This window comes from Neopelma chrysocephalum, unplaced genomic scaffold, assembly GCF_003984885.1.
Source record: "Neopelma chrysocephalum unplaced genomic scaffold, ASM398488v2 Primary Assembly neopelma1_22, whole genome shotgun sequence".
Taxonomy (NCBI): domain Eukaryota; kingdom Metazoa; phylum Chordata; class Aves; order Passeriformes; family Pipridae; genus Neopelma; species Neopelma chrysocephalum.
Genome location: NW_020897689.1, coordinates 31,069,238 through 31,090,673, shown reverse-complemented (window position 1 = coordinate 31,090,673; position 21,436 = coordinate 31,069,238).

The window sequence follows — 21,436 nt, the reverse complement described above, 5'->3', positions numbered from 1 at the left end:
GAGGGCAGATGCTCAGAATGGACTCTGATCCAAGTTCTGTAGGAGTGTCATAAATGTTATATTTTATGTACTATGTGCTTGGGGTTTTTTCGCCCTTCTAAACACTTGTAAAAACCTCACTCTTATTGCAATATAACAGATTTTCAATCCTCAAAATCTGTTGTAAAATTCAAAAAGACTCAAATGAACAAATAAACGTTGTTATTTAGGTTTAGGTTAACGCTTGCTGTTGAACACTTGCAATGCAAAAATTATTACTGTTTAGCAGTAGCTCAATCATAACATTGAAGTCTGTAGAAGCTCAGGTTTGCCTTCATCATGCAGAATCACTCTTCTGTGTATGTTAAAGCATTGTGGTGCTCAATATTAGGTAATAGTAAGGTTAGACACCATGCTATATGCCTTGAAATCCAAAGCTCAGAATTTTCAGTAGTATATTTTTAAGGGCACAGTAGTATATTTTTAAGCACACCTGTCCTGTGAATTTCTTTTTCACCTTCTTATAGGCTTAAATCACATTTTGCAATGTTGCAGTGTTAAATTGCTGCACATGATGTCAGTGGAATTGTCTCAGTTGCATTTGGCATTATGAAACAGCACTGTAAATGAGATATGTAGGCACACAGAGGTTCTACACCACTGGCTACCTATTGTCAATACCTCTTCATGTGTAATACCCCATATAACAGATTTGGCTGGCTTCTAAAATAATAATATGTGGAAAGCACTCCTAGGTGACTCATAACTGGGTAAAGAAATATGTCTGAACTTCTGCATCACTGTTTCTAGAAGCAGCAGCAGAACTGGGCAATCTTACTTTTTGACTATGGGAAGCTCAGAGGAGACCAAAACTCTGACAACCATCCCCTTCACGTGAAGCGTGAGCACCATATTCTCCCTTTCTCTGCATAACTCTGCAGGAGCAGAATGTATTGCTCAGAAATGGCACTTGAGGAAAACATCCTACCAAGTTAATGCACAGAAGGTATTTGTAATTGTCTATTTTATTTCTTTTTCGAGATGTTTTAGGTGTTTTTTACATGCTTCTGAGGGCATGAAGAGGGGAGGTGTGTAAGCAAGGAAGTATGAAGGAGAGAAAGACATATGCACACATGCACATAATGTTTTGGTCAAATCCACAGGAGTAACAGAACACTTCTGGAGTTCATCCTCTAACAATCCCAGAGACAAAGCTATCTGCCATGAGCTTCTGCATAAGCAAGATATTCAGAAACTCTTGCAAAAACAAGAAAAAATCTCAAATAATCTGGTTTTATTGATCTTTTCATTCAATTGAGACAGTAGTTTCATTGATCCCAGTTTTACTTTAGCAAGAGTGACAGAAAAGTCAGGTTATTTGGTTTAATTTGTTCACTTTTCTCTAGAAAACTGACCTAAAAACATTTGAAAGGAAAGAATTAATCTACGCTATAAAATCAGTTATCAACAAAAACAATTAAATAATCATAACTCTATTTCATACTGCTCTTCACTGTAGATAACAGATACCAAATGTTACAAAATTATTTTTGGGTGAGATTAAACACACATGTGCAATTTCGTAATTTAAATGTCTTGCTCAGGCAAACACTCATCTAAATATTTCTATAATTTCTTTTTTAAAACTATAACCAATAATATCTAGCCCAGAATATAAGTACCTGCATATCATATTGATAACAAAAAACTATTTTATTTACTTTAATCTTGCAGGTAATATTTCACAAATTATTTTAGTAGAAAAATACTCATATTTGTTGACATCTATTTTCTTACAAAATGAGTATGTGAAGGACAATAATGATAAATCAGGTGAAATAAATGAGTCCTTAAAGCTCTTATCACTTCAGGGAGATGACAGCAAGTAACAGTCAAAATCTGAATTGTTGATATAAGATATTGTCTTTAATGGTGGGAACTTGCCTCCCCAGAAAAACAGAGACTTTATGTTTCCTCCTAACATCTGACATGCATTAATATTTCCGTCTTAGTTTTTTGTGTTAATAGCAGCATCTCAGCATGTGCTAGCAACTAGAGGTGGTGAAATCACTTGGTGTAAAGTAGAAAGTAGTCCTCAGTATGGGTGCTGCTGTGGGCATCAGTTGGCCTCAATTTATAGACTGACAGCTTCCATTCAAGAAGTTCAAGTTTACCTTCCATACTGGAGAAAGGAAAATTGGAAATGCACTGCTTTAAGAAAAACATTTCCTGTGTACTTGAATGGAAATGCTGGAAACAGGTTTGACTGAGAAATACTAGAAATCTCTCTGTATTTTGGATATTGTCTCTTCTTCAAATGTATTTGTAAGCTGTTTGCCTGTTGTCTCTCAAACCATGCACAAAGGAGAAAAGAAAATCTTTAATGCAAATTGATTTTTAAATCAGAGATAATTGCAGTCCTGTATCTAACACATCAATTTTTCCTTCATGTTATATTATGTAAAAATAAATTCCTGGATTATTTTGTTATTATACCATTTGTCTTATGTATCAACTTTACCTTAAAACATTAAGAAGTCATTCAAATGCAAGACAGAACCTTATGGTCTCAGTAGGAATAATTTATTAAGAATTCATCTTCAAAGAATTAAGTAATTTTTCAGACAGCACTAAAACCGCAACTGTAATGCAAATACATACTTTAGGAAAATTTGAAGGCTGGTAGCACTATCAGTTGAAGGACTTATAAGTCTCAAGTAGCCATTGTAAATGTCAATTAGTATAAGAAAAAGAACTAATAAAGATCTGAAACATGAGAACTGATCTGGGAAAATGTGTACCAATTGTGTTTTCTGTAGCCCACTTCAAAAATAAGCTTATTCATAATTCAGAACAAGTTGACTGATGCTGGAATACCACCTGTGTAAAACACCTCTACTTTCTGAAAGAGAATGTAATTCTGTATCCCTGATGTATTTCTTCATTTATAAGCTGTCTGAATTGAAAAGGCAGATGTTTTGTTTTGGGAATTGACTGCAAGGGTGATTGCTTTCAGGTGAAACACTTAATAAATTAAAATTTAGGGAGTAAGATAACCCTGCTTAGGAAGAAGAACTGAAATAAGTAAATGTGAAAAGAATGAAAGAAAGAAGGAATGAAAGAAAGAAAGAAAAAAAAAGAAAAAAAAAAGGCCTGCTGGTTTGTGTTACATTTCTGTGCCTAATTAGGTAATTAGAAGGTGGGGACTAGAGGGCCTAATATAGATTAGTTTTCTGAAAACATCTTTGCTGAGAACAAAGACATAAATAGGAACTGAAAGCATTTTGGTGAGCAATCTATAATGGTCACCTTTAAAAGCTTTGTGGTTGCTTTAGATAACAATGTTCTCTCTGATTTTGAAGTGCACTTTAAAGATTATTGTAAATACAGAATTAAAATTTAATTTAGATATCCACAGAAAATGAAAAGTTTTTCAGGATGATCCTTGCTGGAACATCAGCACTCAGCAGATGTTATTTTTTCCCAAACATAAGCAGTGCCTACAAAAGAGAATATTAAAAACTGACCCTCAGGTGATTCATTGAGCCAAGTGTTTTATATTGAAGTCAAATAAGAAACAGATAAGTCCTTTTACAGTCTTGCTATTCAGATAAACTTTGCATCCATATTCCTTGTTGGGTGATTTGGGGGTTTTTGGGAGCAGGGAGAAGGTTTTCATCAGACAGGATGTCTCTATTGGTGTTAGACCAAATAATCGTTTAGAAGTTAAGTAAATTCTCATGTCAGGACACAAAACCATCACTTGTCATGATCCAGAACAAATTAGGCAGCTGAGAAGAGCTGATGCTTCAATCTGCATAAAGTGAAGGTTCTGAGATTTCTGTAGTTTCTCCTGAACTAGAAGAAATTTCAGGACAGCTGAACTCTAAATTTGAGCAATTAAAATGTCTGTAAACATTCGTAAGCCTTCAAATGATACACCAAGGTACAGTCCAAGTTGTGCTTCAAAGAATGTTCTGCTGGCTACTGTAATAAAGAATGTAACACCTGAGTGTTAGGATACAGACAGACTTTTATCGTGGACATGGTAGGGGATGAAAGTGGAAAAAAGGAGAGCTCTTAGTAAACTTGCAAGAACAAAATAAAAGCCCTCTTCATGCAATTTTCCCATTTTCCACTATCCTCTTTTTCAAAATCGGTGGAATTTACAGTTGTCTTTTCTGGATATAATTGCTCATTTTTCTAGGGTTTTTGTTAGTTTTTTTTTTTTCCCAGTACACTAAAAAGACATAAAAGCCACATTAAGTCACATTTTTACTGAAATAGGAACATTTTATACATATATTTTTTATGTTTTTTTTAATAAACTGACTAGTATGCCTGAGCATTGCTGTAAAAATTAGATTCCATAATCATTAGATTTATAAACCTGTTGTTGAAGATGATGATGATGATGATGATTGTTGTTGTTGTTATTATTAGTAACATTAGTATTATTTTATGCCTACAAAATTGCATAGCCTTCCTTTTGTTTTTTGAGCTACCTTGGAACTACCAAATGCGACAGAGTGGAAAGCAAGATTTAAGTGCAACAAAATGAAAGTGACAAAATTTCCCATGATTTCTTTAGTTAGAAGTAAGTCTAAACAAAATCATGTAAGGAAAAAGGCTACTCTGGTACTCAGAAACATATTTCCTTTTCTCAGTTTATTCCTTTTGCAGAGAGTAGCTATTCATATATTGACAAGCTTCCTGCAACTTGAAAAGCTAATAATATTGTAGAATTGAAGTTGGAATTGCAGCCTTCAAGTATTTCTCCATCTTAAGTTTAACTTTAATAAACCCATAGGGACTTTTTACTTGAAGGACTTTAAACCATATCTTTGTGCTTCATCTTTAACTTCCACCAAATAGATCTTTGGTAGATTAAAAATTAATCTGGTAGATTAATTTTGTCAAAATTAATCATCTTTCTATTCAAGTCATTTGCTTTGAAAGTATAGTTACCATAACTAGATAAAATTAAAATAAATCTCCTTGCAACACATTATCTACTTTTGCCAATTTCTATTGCCTAAAATACCATTTGGATACTGCTAGTGTGTCTATGAAAGGCGTCACTGGCTGTAGGTAAGACTTCCAATCAAATTTTGTCATAGAATAGATTTTATGAAAGAACAGCTTGGGCGACTCAGAAATACAAAGATCCTTTCACAAATTACAGCTCTCCTCAAAAATTATATGTATGAGAAAATGCCTCCAGAAAGTTTTTTTTTCCTCTAATTTACAGTAAAACAACAATTTGTTACTTAAAATGTGTTGACCTCATTACATTTTCCAACTAAGTTTCCTCCATTCTGGTCCCGTTCCACCCAAATTCTTCTGCTATGCTAAGTGAAAAATAACTTTTTTGATTTGGGTTTTTTTTCCAAGGATAAGTGGCAAGCCACCATTTCCTATCAAGAGAAACAATCTGATCAATAATTTCTTCTCCTCTTGGATTAAGTACAGGAATAGTTGCCATGATTTTGCAGGATCTCTGACCTAGAGATGAAACTACTCAGTTGGTGAGGAATGGAACAACCTATAGCCTATGTCCCGCAGACCTATAGTCATACATTAAGTAAGGTTATGAGGGGCATCTGGAAGTTTTCTGGTCCAATTCCGCACTCAAAGCAGAGATAAATATGAAACGAGATATGAGCTTGTGCTGGTTTAAAAGTTAACCAGCAGGGGAAAATGAACTCAATTCAAAAGAGAGATTTATAAGTCAGAATAACAATTTATTAAAATAATACAATAAGTACAATTATACAAACAGATAATTTGGTTTTAACCCGCAAAACCCAAATGTATAACCCAGCACCCTGGGGTATGAACAAAAGTGGTGTACCTTGGCCCACCCCCGAGTCCAAAGCAAAGGGAGAGGGGAAAAACCTGCTGGTGGGAGAGCTGCTGCAGTCTGGTCAAGAGTGGTGATTGCAGTTCAGTTGAGGGTGGTGGTCTGCAGTCTAGTTGAGAGCGGTGGTCTGCAGTCTTCCTCTGGATCCCACTAGAGGTGGCAAGGTTCCGAAACTCCCAGTTATATACTCTCCAGTTCAGGCGGGAGTGCTCAGTCCCTCCCTCAGAGTAGGGAATTCCATAAAAGGGCATGATAATGCTCAGTCCCTCCCTCAGAGAGGGGAATTCCATAAAAGGGTATCAGAGCGGGGAATTCCATAAAAGGGTATGAGGACAGGAACATCCCCCCACCTCGCAGGCCTCCACTGACAACAGTTTCTGGGGAATGGCATGGAAGGCTATAGAATACACAGTTTTGGGTTATACCCATGCAGTGATGAATTGGTCCCAGCCGTTCTAACCAGGACAGAGCTTTTAGAGTTTGATTCAACTTTGAAGTTTCAAAACCCCACACTTTTTTAACAGACAAAACAGAACACAATTCATAATTTTCTCTAGAACTTATACAGCCTTGCTTTGCCTTTCACATCTTCTTCTGATCACTCCTAGAACCTTTCCTCATATTGGCCAATGGCAATATGCATATAGCAATGTCAATATAATGAATTTAAAAATATGGTTTCTTCAGTAATTTTGCTCTATGCCTCGTATTATTTGTCATCCAAAAAATTAAACCTTCTTTGATTTCAATTTTAAAATTTCATTGTCTTTCCACTTTGGTATACTTTCAATATGATTCTTAAGAATGATTCAGCATTTGTTGTCTACAAACTACTTTCCATGACACAATTGATAGCAAAATTAAATTAAAATTAAGACAATACTGAAACTGTTTTACTGGAGACTTAATTAGTTTTGTGTGTACAAGTGGAATCACATAGAATAGCTAATAATATTTATGATACTTACACAAGACATGGATCATGTTCCTTATGTCCAGTTGAATAAAAAAATTATTCAGGACACTTTGAATCTCAGATACGAATACTTTCTGTAAATTACTACACAGCAATGTATTGTTGATGACCTATTACTCAGCTACCATTTCAAAACCTAATTAAAATCTATTCTTGAAGAATTTTAAGTATATGAAGGAAATTAAAATTATGCAATAACAGTACATAAGGCAATAACAACGTAATAAGAATACAAAATGTGTTTCTTTTATTCCTTGGCACAGGTCAATGAAAATTTCCTATAATTTTAAGTAAATGGTACTTTTGGAATGAATGGATATAGGAAAACATACTAATCTTAATTCCCATAAAATTCTATAAATATTACCAACTTCCTTTCATCCCAGGTCATAACCATATGCAAAATTAAGCTACTACAATGTGATAAATTTAATCCTCTGTGAATGATATAATCAATTTAAACTGCTCAAAGTGTGCTTATAAAACCTGTGAATGAGATCCAGCCTGAAGTAGCTGTATTTGAATGACAGAGTCAGAATTTCAAATGAGGCTTCATGAATGAAGGAATGGTCTGACAGAATTTGATGAAACAGGTAATATACAAATGTGACCAATAGAGGGGCAGTAAAATAAATGTAAAAAGATTGCAGACCTACAAAAGGAGTACCTAGTTGTAGAGTAGACTCCAGAATGAATAAAGATAAGCCATGTGACTCTGCCACATGACAGTAAAAGGCAAACATAAGTTGCAGATGTATCATATCAGCCAGACAGCCCAGAGGAAGAAATTAAACACCTTTTGCCTATATATAACTATATATTTTTAATTAGCTTGTATCAATATAAGACCTCAGCTTGAGAAGTCTACCCAGCATTAGGTGTTTATGAAAGTTGTAGATAAATTAGAAAAAATAAGGAAAGACTGACGTTATTGACATTTAAAAAAAAAAAAAGAGTCCCAGTATAATAGCTTTTTAGCTGTTTAGAGGTTTTTGCAAAAAATTGTGCAATGGTTACTTGTTCCTATATATGGACAGAGATGGACTAAATGCCCTCTTTTAACCTTTAAAAAAAAATCCTTGCAGACACTCTCTCTCTCATATCAGCCTACAATACTCCTGTGACTCTCCTAAGGCAGAATTGTGTGATACTTACAATTGGAAAGCAGAAGTCACTGTGTAGATTTCAGCCTTCCTGTATGTCCATTCAGTTTTTTCACTGTTCTATAACCATAGGGTTTTTCAATCTGTGAAATCTTCCAGGATCTCTCTAGTATGTATAACTTGAATTCTGCTTCAACAATATTCTAAGTCGTTTATCCTGGCTGTCTTTATTATAGTTGATCTTCAGTATATAATTTTGCAAATTCTCATGAAAAATTATTTGTCATTCTCCTAACTACTTCTTTAAAAGCTATTTTGTTTAAGGTTTCATTACAGGTTACTCGTGCAAGACGGTAGGATCATTTTAAATTCACAGCCTTCCTATGAAAGAGAGACTCAATTAAACCTGATTCTCTATATGTTAAATTGGAATATCTTGAATGATCTAATCAATTATTTAATTTATAACCTTATGTCCTCTATTGCTTCTATTTACTTAGTGTTTTTTCTTACTCCATTGTTTCATTCTGTTACTAAGTGCTGTGTGACATTTACCTCACATTTGTTCACAAAGTGCTTAAAGTTCATTATCGACTATACATAATCAGTGTATGCTAATTCTCTTTGCTTCTGTTTCTGTCATTATTGCATTTTAAATTACTCAAAAAAGAGCTGAAAATATACAAGCTAAGGCTTTAGAAAAATGCATGATCTTGAAAAAAATCAGGCCTTCTAAGTGTATGCTATTTACTCAGGGAAAAAAAAAGGAAAAAAGACTGGAGCATTTGTTAAAGACAACATTTTTCTTTCAGATCTACATGGTTGATCTTAACTCCATTACCCTGCTCACCTTTTCTGCACAGATCTCTGAGCATGAAAGATATACAGAACAGACAATCAGAGGTGAGATCTGCTTGGTAGGATCTAAAAGAAGAATATTGCTTTAAACTGACTGTCAAAATCTTCAAGACCAGAATGTAAAATAAAGCTCCATTTTAAGTAAGCCAGGAAAAATTTCCCACTTATGGCTTTGCATAATCAATCATTGACACATTCTTCAGTATTCTAAACAAGTGGAAAATTCTTCAATATTCCTAAAGAGCATATAGGTCTTTTCTGATAACCAAGTTCTGCCATCCAAAGCTAAATGGACCAGCTGCAAAGTTTTTGCTATCAGTACTAATTCTTAAGAAAGGTCAAGAATAACCAAATGCTGTTTCAAATTACTTCCATGTCTCACCAAATACAAATGATAGATTCATCACAGAAAATCACCACAGCATCTTACAGTCTCAACTATAAGATTCAAAAGTCCTGTAGTTGCTGTAACATCACTCTCCAACCTCTTCTGAATTTCAGTATACCTTTATCCCTTTTCCACCCATCACATAAATATGTGATTCGCATGCATATATACAGAGGGAGAACAATTGTAGGCAGAAAAGAACAATCAGTCATGATGCTGTGACAGATCTCTACAGTGCTGACTGAGGAGCTGAAAGGTCAGAACATAGGCTGTGAAGCAAAGACCCTCTATCTCTATAAATTGGTATGTTTTGACTGAAGAGATTTAAGTTCAGAAGTTACTACTACTACTAATAATAATATTATTATTATCAGTTAAGAATGGTATTGTATGGCTTGCATAGGGCCAATAATACAAAGGAAGATCTTGAAAAAAGAAATATTCCCTCAGAAATGCCAGTGTCTGGAGCCATTGCTTGAGTACATGATTCCAGCTTTTTACTTTGGTGTAGAAGTAGATAAATTGGAGTTCATAGTATTTCCACAAAATAAAATGTTATAATCATGCACAGGTCTCAAAATTATCTGCTTTTTCATGTCAATTTTAATTGTCAAAATCTTCCAGCTGCACCTTTGAGACAATTGTTTTAAACCAACATGATAAAAAGCACAGCTTTATGTTCTTAAAAAAATGTGTCACAATACCTAATTTTGATATTGAAGTTGGCTCATTGAATAAAACATTTGCACTTATACAAAGCGTAAAGTATAAGCAAAGAGGCAAAAGTACCTCTCCATTAAAAATTTTATTGTGTTTGTGTATAATTCAATCTAATTTATAAATTCCCTTGTCATAGAGCATATCAGGGCACTTTACACTCTGAGAGGAATTATACATCAGCTCAGTATAAAGCCATCTTAAAAAGAGTCTTTAATCTTATTTTAAAACATTTAGCAAGGGAATGAAATAAATGACTTGTAATACAGGCAAACCCAGAAGTCTTGCATATATTTATCTTTTGAATACACATTTCTCAATAAGGGTGAATTCAGTAGGCAACTTCATTGTTTGTTCAAGGTCTCTGCTGAGTCTCATGAATGAGTTCCTCTTTCCTTTGTGTTGATTTTATCTTCATTTATTGCTACATAAGGTCACAAGATTGACAATCCAGAGCAGACTAAAGCCCTTTTAGTTCTTCACAGAGTAAATCCCAAGTCTTTCAGCATCATTAGCTCAACTGGTTAGAATAAGGTGCTAATAATGCAAAGCTCATAGGTTCAATCCTTGTATGGGCCACTTACGTTTTGGCCTCAATGATCCTTGTGAGTCCCTTCCAACTCAGAATATTCCGTGATTCTCTACATCCTCCAGGCTCCATCAACCCTATTTCAGAAGGACCAACATAATATGCAAAATGGAGTGTGGGTAATCCTATGTTCAAGATCCATTTAGTCATTAGTCCTTGCTAGGTTTCTGAACAGTATGCCACTTGTGACACTTGCTTTCATTGAGGCTTATTAACTGGGAATGAAACAGATCACACACGTAAAATCTTGGCTCAAGTGAAATTCATCTTTTTTAACTGAGTGTTCCTGCTCCCTTTCACTGAGCCTTTCTATTGATATTCTGCTTTCTATAATGCGTGTTTACTTGGCAGCGCAGTGTAAAATTCCCATACCAGTTTGGAGGTAAGCACAGTCCACAGCACTCCACCTGCACCACTTCAGTCAAAAATGTTCCACTGCACTTCCCTGTGAAGAAAAGTTGATGCTCTGTTCCACACTGCTGTGGCTAACCCCTGGGTCTGTTAATGAGCCTGTCTAAGGTGATCCGCAGTAGCACTGCACCATACTGCAGTCTGCCAAGCTGATAAGCCCACAGTCTTGACTGCCATCCACCCACACATCTTTGGTTTCCTCCTGTTGGGGAGTAAATAGCAATATAGGCTGTTGTGAAGTGTCCATCAAAATCACTAAAAAAACCCTGGTTCCATATGTTCCATTCTCTTTTTGTGGCTAGCTGAAACATTCTTTTTTGCAAGGACCTAAAAGCAAGAGTAGTGAAATACTAAATTAAGACAAAAAGCTAAGTTATGCTAAAGACACCCGAACTCTGGCTTCTGAGAGCCTTAAGAAACTGAGTACTGGACCAGTGCCCAAGTACTTGTGCAATCTCCTAATACACTTGTAGGAGTTTTATGTCTATTGAGAAGTGCTAGATCACGGGAGTAACTCTCTCTATGAGGGTCACTGGACACATAATCCACTGCAGCACCAGTTTCTTCCTGCTAGCTAGAAAAGCAAGGACATCACAGAGCACAGAGCACTAGTGTGGAGATGTTAGACTAGATCCAGACATCATCTGTAGTATTACTACCTCATCAGTGCAGTACAGTGCAGTGAACAGTCTGTGTCCCAGTACTAAAGCACCTTTTCTAGCTTTATAACAAAATTTTTAGCATGACACTGACACTATGTAGCTTAGACATGGTTAGATGCTGGTATAAAACCTGTTTCTGTGTAGCAATGGAGTTATGGAAAAAGTCCTGCCAAAGATGGACTGGTGAATCAGAAGTTTTTAATGTTGTTTAAACACGTATTAAGATGGCTTTTTGCAGAGTCACTGCTCCTTCCCGATACCTTCTGTAAGACCCCTTATCTCTCAGGCAGGAGTGTCCTGGGAAGATGTCCCAAGGTGCTCTCATTGGTCCTTTGTTAACCCCTTCCTTATTTGGCTGTTAACTCCCTACCTGATTGTAAGACCCCTCACCTGTGATTGCTCCCCTTTGACCCTCCCAAGAGCTATATAAACCCCCATCCCACAATAAACTTCCTCTTTTGTCCATCTCTCCCCGGTGGTCTGGTGAGTGCTCCTTTGTGGGGTCTCAGCACCACATGGGTGGGGGGCAGGGTGGAAGGGCATACACCTTCCAGGTAATGGACTGAAGCCAGACCTGAAGGTTCTCCCCCTCCAACTCATCTACCGTAATTTCTGTGACTCTGTGCCTTTCTTACATGCCAACTTTTGGTGATAAATTTGAGGGGTGCAGCAACACTAGCCAGGTCTTTTTTGCAGGAAAGGAATGAGCCTCCAGAATCCATAGGTGAGGAACATTTCAGACTGTATAGCAGTTCTCAAACATTTTTCTGCTCTGACCACACAGCCTGTTTATCAGATTGGTTTTTCTCTCTTATGCAAGTCCCATTATTTCAGGATCAAACCATTCTAATAGCATGTGAAAACAAGATATGAACAACTCCCTCGTGACAGCATAGGAAGGAAGAGAAGAAAATATCAGTTACCTGTCATAGGCGTTGTCACCATTTAGCAGCTCTGCTCCCATCACGACAGAGCTGAGTGAGTTAAATTTAAGAATTTCTTTTATTTTAAAATTTATTTCCTCAGTCAATGTCTTACATTTTCCTCCACTTATTTTGCTTAGCTTTTTATTCTTATGTCCATGTTTTTGAACCTGCCACATCTCTTTCACACTTACCACTTTTGTTTTTCTTGCTTCACCTCATTCTGCATTTCCTCACATTTTGTAGGTCTTGTTGTTGTCATTGTCTGTAGGGTTGCTGATGCTTGACTTTTCCCTTAATTTGGGATGAACAGAGGAAAATGAATTATGTTCGATGTTGAACATATGTACACAATAAACCCAACTTTTAGAAGATGTCATGGAAGCATCTGCTATGTTATATTTTTATGATGGGTATAAAACTGAAATAATTGGTATTTACTTTTTATTTTCATCTTCAGATGTCGTTTCTACCCACCCCACTATATCCACTTAAAAATGTAGCACTACACTAAAGTTAAATTGACATTTAAAAAAAAAGTCAATTTAAAAGCATTTTTTTAACTTCTGAAAATAAAACATTTACAAAGTAAAAATAATCTTAACTACTTCAAAGTTTTATGCCCTCTCCTGCACTCTACACTCATTACTGACTACAGCTTAAAATCTGTGCTCATTAAGGCTTTTACTACCTGTTGGTGTCCATGTAAGTGGAAGGTGATTGTGTCTGACTTCTTAAACTGAACTGACATACCTAATAAAACAGGCATTGAAAACTCAGTAAAAGGTTTTTTGGCACCCTAAGAAGCGAGTGGGATCATAGCATAATTAAAATACATAGAAGGCAACTCTGAGTCAGCAAGGCAGCTGCAGTACTTGGTAACTGTCACTTGATTACTCTTCAAAGCTGATAAAAATCAGAAATAGTTATTGCCCACCACAGGCATAAGATATCCTAGCTGCTTTAGAAACATAATCATTGTGTTGCAGGAGGTCTAATCAACAGCTACCTATAATCTCTGTGATAGCCATAAAAATGTGTTAATGAAATATTCATGCAGGTGACTGTTATAGGCATAAACCTTAATAACCAACTCCTTTTTACAAATGAATACTTCATTGGACTATCCTGTTCCAACTTATTTTCCTATAAGAGCTATGTAGGTTCAGCTCCTGATTCTTTGTAGATGATGCGAGCAAAATCTCACTCAAAATGTCAGTCTTGAGTCAAACTCCTGAAGAAGCAAGGATCAGATGTTGGAGCCTATTCCTGGAAACGGCACGATTTAGTGCCCTGAATGCAATGCCATGTTTTAGAGATAATTCCTTTTGTTTAAAATATATTGGCAAAGTTTTCATTTGGGAAAGGTGAGATATATCTGGTTCATTCTTGCTTCTACTTTTATGGCTCACAAAAATATCAAAGAGGAAGTATACTGTTAAGCAAAGGCTTTAGGCTGACATCACAACTACCTCTCAGTCTTAGAAGGTTGTTTAATCTCTCTTCATCTCACTTCAGGACAATGAAGGAGAAAATACTTCATTTCTGCTTTGCATACCGGCAGAGGAAACCTTAAAATAGACCCACCAGACTGTGAAGTGTATTTGTATTTATATTTTGCAAGGCACATTTAGTATCAGTGAAACATATATATAAAATTAACTAACCTGGTAGTGTGCAATTATGAGACTTCAGAATAGCTGGCATGAAAGCACATAAAAAAGTACAAAAACCTTCAGGTTTTTATTAAGAGTCAAGAATACCACCCATCTCCAATACCATGGAAGGTTCCTTAAAGACTATAAGAAACTCAGAAAGTTAAGCAGCTATTTGAGAAATGCATAATAATCAGTTTAACTCAGTCAGAGATTATCATTTTAACTAAGATAGAGATTATTTTGTCTAAAACAATCAAAAGCTTTGCTTATATAGCATTGTATATGAACTTTTATGCCATTTTCCTTTAATTAGAACATTAAATTTATTATCTTTAAAGCCTGAAGTGATCACTTCCATGATAGAAAGGATTTAATTTTCAACTGTGTTTTGAAATTCATTTTCCAATTCAATTCTAGTAAAACTTTTAGTGTATTAAATGAGGCTATGTGGAAAATATTTTTAAAAACAAGGAATATTCTGGATCAAATGTCCAATGATTATATCAAATAAAATTTCAAATATACCTCTTGACTCCCACAGTTCTACTGTCATTTCAATAGCTTTACCAGAATAATAGCAGGAAATTCATCTGTTACCTGAAAGAATATTTAAGATTCCCTTAGAGCATCTTAAAATATAAAATACCAAACTTAGCTGAGAAGCAGCTAAAGGCAAATCCAAGAAATCAATTCAGATGCTCCCAACAAAATTTGTAACCTTGCTCAAAGCATTCTACTCAGCTACTGCCTGCTCTAGAGACACTTACATCTGGTAGATACTTAACATTAAAAGTTATCAGGGTACCTAGAGTTGTGCCCAGCGTTTCAAATCACTGCAACAATAAATCACGGACTCCCAGTCCAAGAGGGGGCTGGCAGCCAGAATGCAGAAGACCTCTGCAAGCCACGTCAGAGCTGCAGCAAATGCACCACATGGGAGCTCCAAAGAACCGACCTTGCTAAACTTATGCAGAGCAGATTAAGATGAACCTAAGATCATGACCAAGACCTAACTGTACATCAGAGTCACAGTCAGAGCAGACTCATTGCAGCGATGAAGTCAAGCTGCTGCAGATATGCACACAGGGTGCCCAGGCACCTCTGACACCCCTTTGACTCTGCCACGCTTCAGCTGTAGCTGTGCTGGGTAATTCAGAGCTAGTCTCACACTCCATATTTCAAAATTCACAGAGGAAGTAGCAATGAACTCCTCTTCTGCTCAGGAATCTGCTTGATGTGATGAATCTGCTCTGAAAATATTTACCACAGTTTATCAGAGTAAGCATGATATACAACCCAGGAAACAGGCACAGGTGGCACTTCAGCTAGTGTTTTTTTCCATAGTGCAGAATGGGTTGGTAAAATTCTTTTTTTTTTGCAAACCAACTGTCTTCCCTCCCTGGCGAATTCCTAAAGCTAGTTATATAGGTTTAGATTTATTGATATGCTTACCTCAATTGCTCACCTTTGTCTCCCAGAGTTTTGAATTATTAGTGTGCCAAAGCATAACTCCAGCAGGAGAAGCTGGTCTTATCTACATGCATAACAGCTACCAGAATAGAAGCTATACCCTTCCCAAGGATTTGTGGGTTTGACTGTCCTCAGGCAGAAAGGATAATGAGTCTCAATTTTCTACATCCTATTTGGGTGATGTAAATAGTTGATACAACAGCTAATAAAATAGCCTTCTTTATTCTAATTACCTTTTAAAAGAAAACTTTGGACACCTATGCCATATGATGAGAAAAAATTTACAAAAATCGAAAGCGAGTTCCAGACTGTAAATCCCAAGAGCTGTAGCTCAGAAGATCCCTGCTGGCCTGCCAATAGTTTTAGCTTATATTCTGAAACCCCTGTTTCTCAGGAGACATGGATTAACAAGCAAAACTGCAGCATCCAAGGGCACTGAAAATACCAGGTTTCTCTGTTGGTGTCCTGCAAAGAACACAGCTAAATTTGGATGCTCATGCACTTATCTCTGTTCAAAAGCAGACGTATGTCCTGACTCTAGTCTTCAATCCTGATCTGTATGTATGTCCAGAGCTAGTCTGGGCAAGTTAAGAAAGCTCTTTGGCCAATTAGCTCTTGTTTTATATACCTAGTCTTCAAAAAAAAATTAATCTGGATTCAGATTTCTCAATGCTCTCCAGAAAGAATCTCAATATTAGTCCACTGTTAATATGATAATACAAATAAAACAATCACTACAGTTATGCTTCCAACAGAGCACTATGCAAGCATTGACTGATTATTGTTAATTAAAAAATTATCTTCAAGCTGCCTCTTTTCTAGATATGTGAGAACCAGTCATCTCATTTCATAATGATGAAATTATAAAAATGTTTTCAAAGAATAAACAAACAGGTCATAAAAGAGGTGAAAGAGGTGTAAGAGCAGTTAATTATGTTGTACAATATATTATGTGATCATAAAACAGTCAGGACCAAGGAATAACATGAATGCAGATTCAGTATTTTATTACCTTCAAAACCTTTCTGCTTATACTGTCAGCACAGTAGCCTGAAGCCATTCAGTTTGTAGAGAGACAATTTTATGTCATGATAACCATAGAGTGTGAAAGCAACCTCTGTCCACAGCGCATGAGATGGGGATGCAGAACAATGCTGCTAGGGCAGCATAGGCTCTAAAAAATTATGCTTTCAGTTCTGAAGAAGTAACCGAGTAATCATCTCTTCACAATTTTCAGTCTAGGAACTTAGGATATCCGACTTGTGGCTCATATGTGATGTGTACTGTCACAAGACATTATGAGATGAATGATAGATTTTACATATTTGACGTTAGATATGTGGAAAGTGTGGAAAAGTCATTTTTCTGGTATGTCTCTGTAGAATTAAACTTGCTGTTAGTCAAGTGCCAAACATCTTTTTTGCTTAAACCAAAATAAAATATTTCAAACAGATACAAACATAAATATTGAAGCACACAACAAACACACAAAAAAAGGTTTATTATGTTTGCTTCATCTATTCTAAAATGCATTCTGGATGGTTTAATAAATTACTGTTTTGGAAAAAAAAAAGTAAGCATCCAAGATACATAAATGAATATGGAATTATCTTTGAGCAGTCTGTCTGTGAGCTGTAGGTACTTTGGAGGTATTAAATTCGGGGGGGGGATGGGATCTCTTGTATGATCTGAGCTATTTAAATGGCTGTGAAGTGTTTTCATTCAAACTGAAAGGGCCCTGTGAGCATCCATTTGTCCTGTAAGAGTCATTCAGTGGGAAGTTAAAGAAAGGGAAAGATCTAGATATATTTGGAGGATCACAGAATTCTCCCTATTTAACTGCTTAGAAACAAAGCTTATAGAAAGAGGAGAATGAGGAAGCACCAAAGGAAAGGCAAACAAACATGTTTGTTTACTACCAACATGACATATGCTCTTTGTGATTTGCATTTATTTCCTCCTTATACGTGAAAGTGGCCTCTTCTGATTCAAAATTACCAGGTTTCACTGAAAATTATCATTGCAATCTCCTTTTCTACTGTGTTTCTGGTCAGTACCAAATAAGGTTTTACTTCATTTAAAAATATTGCGACACATTTATAACATGTTGATGCTAGAGTAGTGTAACAACAAAATGTTGTTGCTGTAAATCTCATTCTCCCTTTCCAAGTTGGTTCTAAAATTAGTTTATGCAGTCTTCAAAACAGCACGATTTTTCTGCTTGCTCTGCCACAGTCTGCGGCATAGCTAAAAACAACACAGCAGGATGCTGCAGCCTCTGTGGAGTGATCACGCCAAGCTTCAGACATCAAGGCAAAGAGACTTAGGCTATATGAACATGCCTAATCCTGTGCATTTCTCTCCCCTCTTCTTTGGGACATGCCTTTCTAAAAGGGGAGGCATATCCCACCCTCAACATCCTGGACTGGGCTGAGCCTTATTTGGAAAGTATTTCCAGGCTTGCAGTTAGGTTTGGATCTTGTTTTTGAAAATATATACACAGGAAATATACATGGGGATATAAGCTCTTCTGCTCTTTCTCTTTCTGTTTCTTACACACATATCATCTGCCACATGGCTAATGTAAACAGATGTGACTGTGAGTAGGAAAGAAAAAAGTTCCGATTTATTCTTGACACCTCTGAGAATCATTACCATGTACCTTCTTGTTTCTGTAAGGGCTTCTAAAGCACTACTTCCTTCTCTTTTTCTTTTCATCAGTCATTACTTTTGTATTTTCTCTGCTAATAGCCTTGGCAAGTTAGGTGAAATTAAACCAGAGTGACAGCATGAAAATGGCAGAAAATTAACTGATGAATTCACCTAAGAACAATATCAGGTTTTAACTTAGCCCGGGATATCATTGTGTCAAAAAAAAAGGCAAGTTTCTGTTGTTTCTGCTTGAATTGTCTTTGCTGTACCATTGATGGACATCCTGGAAATGTATGTTTCCCTCAGCTGAGACAAAGGAATGCCACATGCTAAAACAACAATTTGCCATGCACTGATATTTGCCAAACTTTTTGACATCACTTCAGCTGTTATTGTGGAGATGGCTGCTGCCAAATGACAAGTATGTGACCCGCATGTCAGATACAGTAAATCTTCTGTCTCTTGTTTGCGTCCTTAAACATTTTGATCATCTACTGGATGTTAACATCCATGGAATTCAGTCTTTACCTTTTTCTCTGTACAAGTTAATGAACTTTGCTCCTTAAGTAGTAAGTTCAATTGCCTGTGTGTGACACAGCAGTTTGGTATCATAAAAAGTATCTGTCTCTCAGGAACTCCATGGCAGAGTTGGGTTTTAATGCTCTGAAACCATGGTTACACTCACTGTGCTTTCCTGAATTTCACATAATTGAGAAACTAGATTAACACTGTTGCAGCAAGAAAGGCTATTCACTCACTCAATCATTCCATGTGGTAGATCTTTCTATTAGCTGTTTGTTCAAAACAGCTCAAACCATGAAACATATCAAGAACATTTCTCTGATTATTTGAGCTATATTTTCTTTAATGACTATTAGAGGGAAAGAAAAGTTCATTCCTAAGTGTGCATCTGTGTTAATTAATTTAAGTTTAATTTATTTTTGCATGGTATTTGTAATATAAATATGATTTCTTTTTTTTTTCCTGTATTTACTGGTTCATATAACATAAGAGTTTACATTTTGAACAGGAAATGTCATAATAATTCAGCAAGGAAAGTAGAAAGAGAAACCAAGGGAACCACTTAACCCCCAGCCAGAAATAGTGGTTGCAAACATTCCATTTGCTTTTAAGGCTCGTAAAGCAACCACAGGCCAGAGGGAGAAATGGAAAATTATAGGCACAGATGGTCTGAGGTTGAGAGAGGTAAAGGTAACTGAGGAAACTCTCTTCAGAAACTGAAACAATATCATTTATGTTCTGGCTTTGCTTGGCTCTGGGCAGTTGAGAGCAGCTGACTCTGAAAACTATGGCTTGTTTTAGAATGGTGTGTGTTGAGAGGAGATTTACCCTTACAGTATTTTATCCTTGCAATTTGTAATTGCAATGTGTTGGTTTTCAACTGTATTATCACAACTAAATTTTGAGCTTCAAGTGTTGAATTTTTTTTCAGGCATTTTTACTTTTTATTAACAAAGGATAATTGTATACTGTCACATTAATTCCTGAACAGAGATGTTTCAGAAATGGTGATATTTTGGCAAATATTAAAATAGAGAATACTAAATATATAAGCCAATACATGGTATGCTTAAAAGCTGAAGAAGATACAATTCTTGCTAAATGATTGCAGGACCTTCTAAAAATTGCTAAGGGATTAGGGAAAGAAATGCCTAGGAGAGAGTTGTCTTACCAGGAATTTTTGTATGACAAAAATCTTTGCATGTCAAAGCCTCTAACTGGTTTCAGTAAGGATCTATTAGTATGCAACATAAGTAGATCTCTCAAGTTGCTGTAATTACGATATTCAAGACCCAAAGATCAATCCTCACTGTTGGAAAAAACATATATGCACCAGCGTGTATGGTCATGACATTAGAGAAGGTAAGCATTCTTGGACGAAAAGTATTCTTGAGTACTTGCATACCCTAAATCTTGCTATGGGTAAAAGGAAAAAAATGCACCTGTATGAAGACACGCAGTTATTATTGCTCTGACTTAAATATGAACAGCCTAATCAAGAGGTTATAAACAATTATTAGTTCAGTTACAATGTTACTACAGCTATAGTCCAAATACCAAAAAACTCTCATTAGTAATACAGTTAAAATCGTTATTAAAAAAACATTCTTCAATCTCTCTTTCTTTTCTCAGCTGTGATGCATACCCTTCCAGGGTTAATTTGGGTCACAAGGTTGATGGTTTCAGTCGTTCCCAAAAAGACTGGAAAGAGGGATTTGCTGCAAGTTGTCAGCATCCTAGGATTTCTACTGGAGGTGAATAATGTTTGTGATGGGGTTTTCTTGCTTCCCAGTCCTGGGATCTCCTTGTGTTTGTTTTCAAACGTTCTTTCACTTGTAGCCCCAGCTTCCCTCTCAGGGGCTCCCAGCCAAGCCAAGAGAGTGGTACAATTGCCTCCCCAAACCCCAGCTGCCCTCAAGGGCTGCTGTTTGTCATCCACTGACTCCCTGTTTTTGTCAGAATGGTGCCATATTGGGGATTACAAGGTGAAGCTAAAACAGGACAGCACACAGCTCCTGCCTCTCCCAGTAACTGCCAAACTGGGCTGAACACGGCTTTGGACATGGCAGACCTGGAAAGCCTTAAGACCCTGCGCTGTTGGAACAGTACAGAGCCTGTGACCTGTTACAACTCATGACAAAATTGTAGTTCCTGGACTACAGTGGCAAGAATGATGTGATTGGAGGCAATTGCTGCTGGAGAATATGCTGTTAGACACCACTGCTACTCCAAGGTGCTCAACCAGATACAAATGCTCTGCCCGGTGCTGGTACAGCAGCAACAGGGGCTGAGCCAGAGCCGCTTTCTAGGAAATCAGCAAGGACGAGACAAAGGGAACCAAACAGGACACTGCTTGTATTTATGTTAGTGGAGATGGGGACAGGGTGTTGTTAATAAGGCTGTAGACCTTATTTTCTGCTGATGCTCACCTCTCAGCACTGCAGTTATGTTCATTAGAGGGTAATACTAAATAGTTGTTATGAGTATTGACCACTGAAGCCTGAGCAGCCCTGGTGAATGTCTAATTTGTACTGTAGTTCACATAATAAATTATTGCCACAATTATGAGTTCAGAATGTCTCTATGACCTTGATAAAAGGAAAAGCTGAAGAAAAAGTTTTTTAGTGTTTATTAGAGTGTAACACATAAAAAGATATGAGGAAAC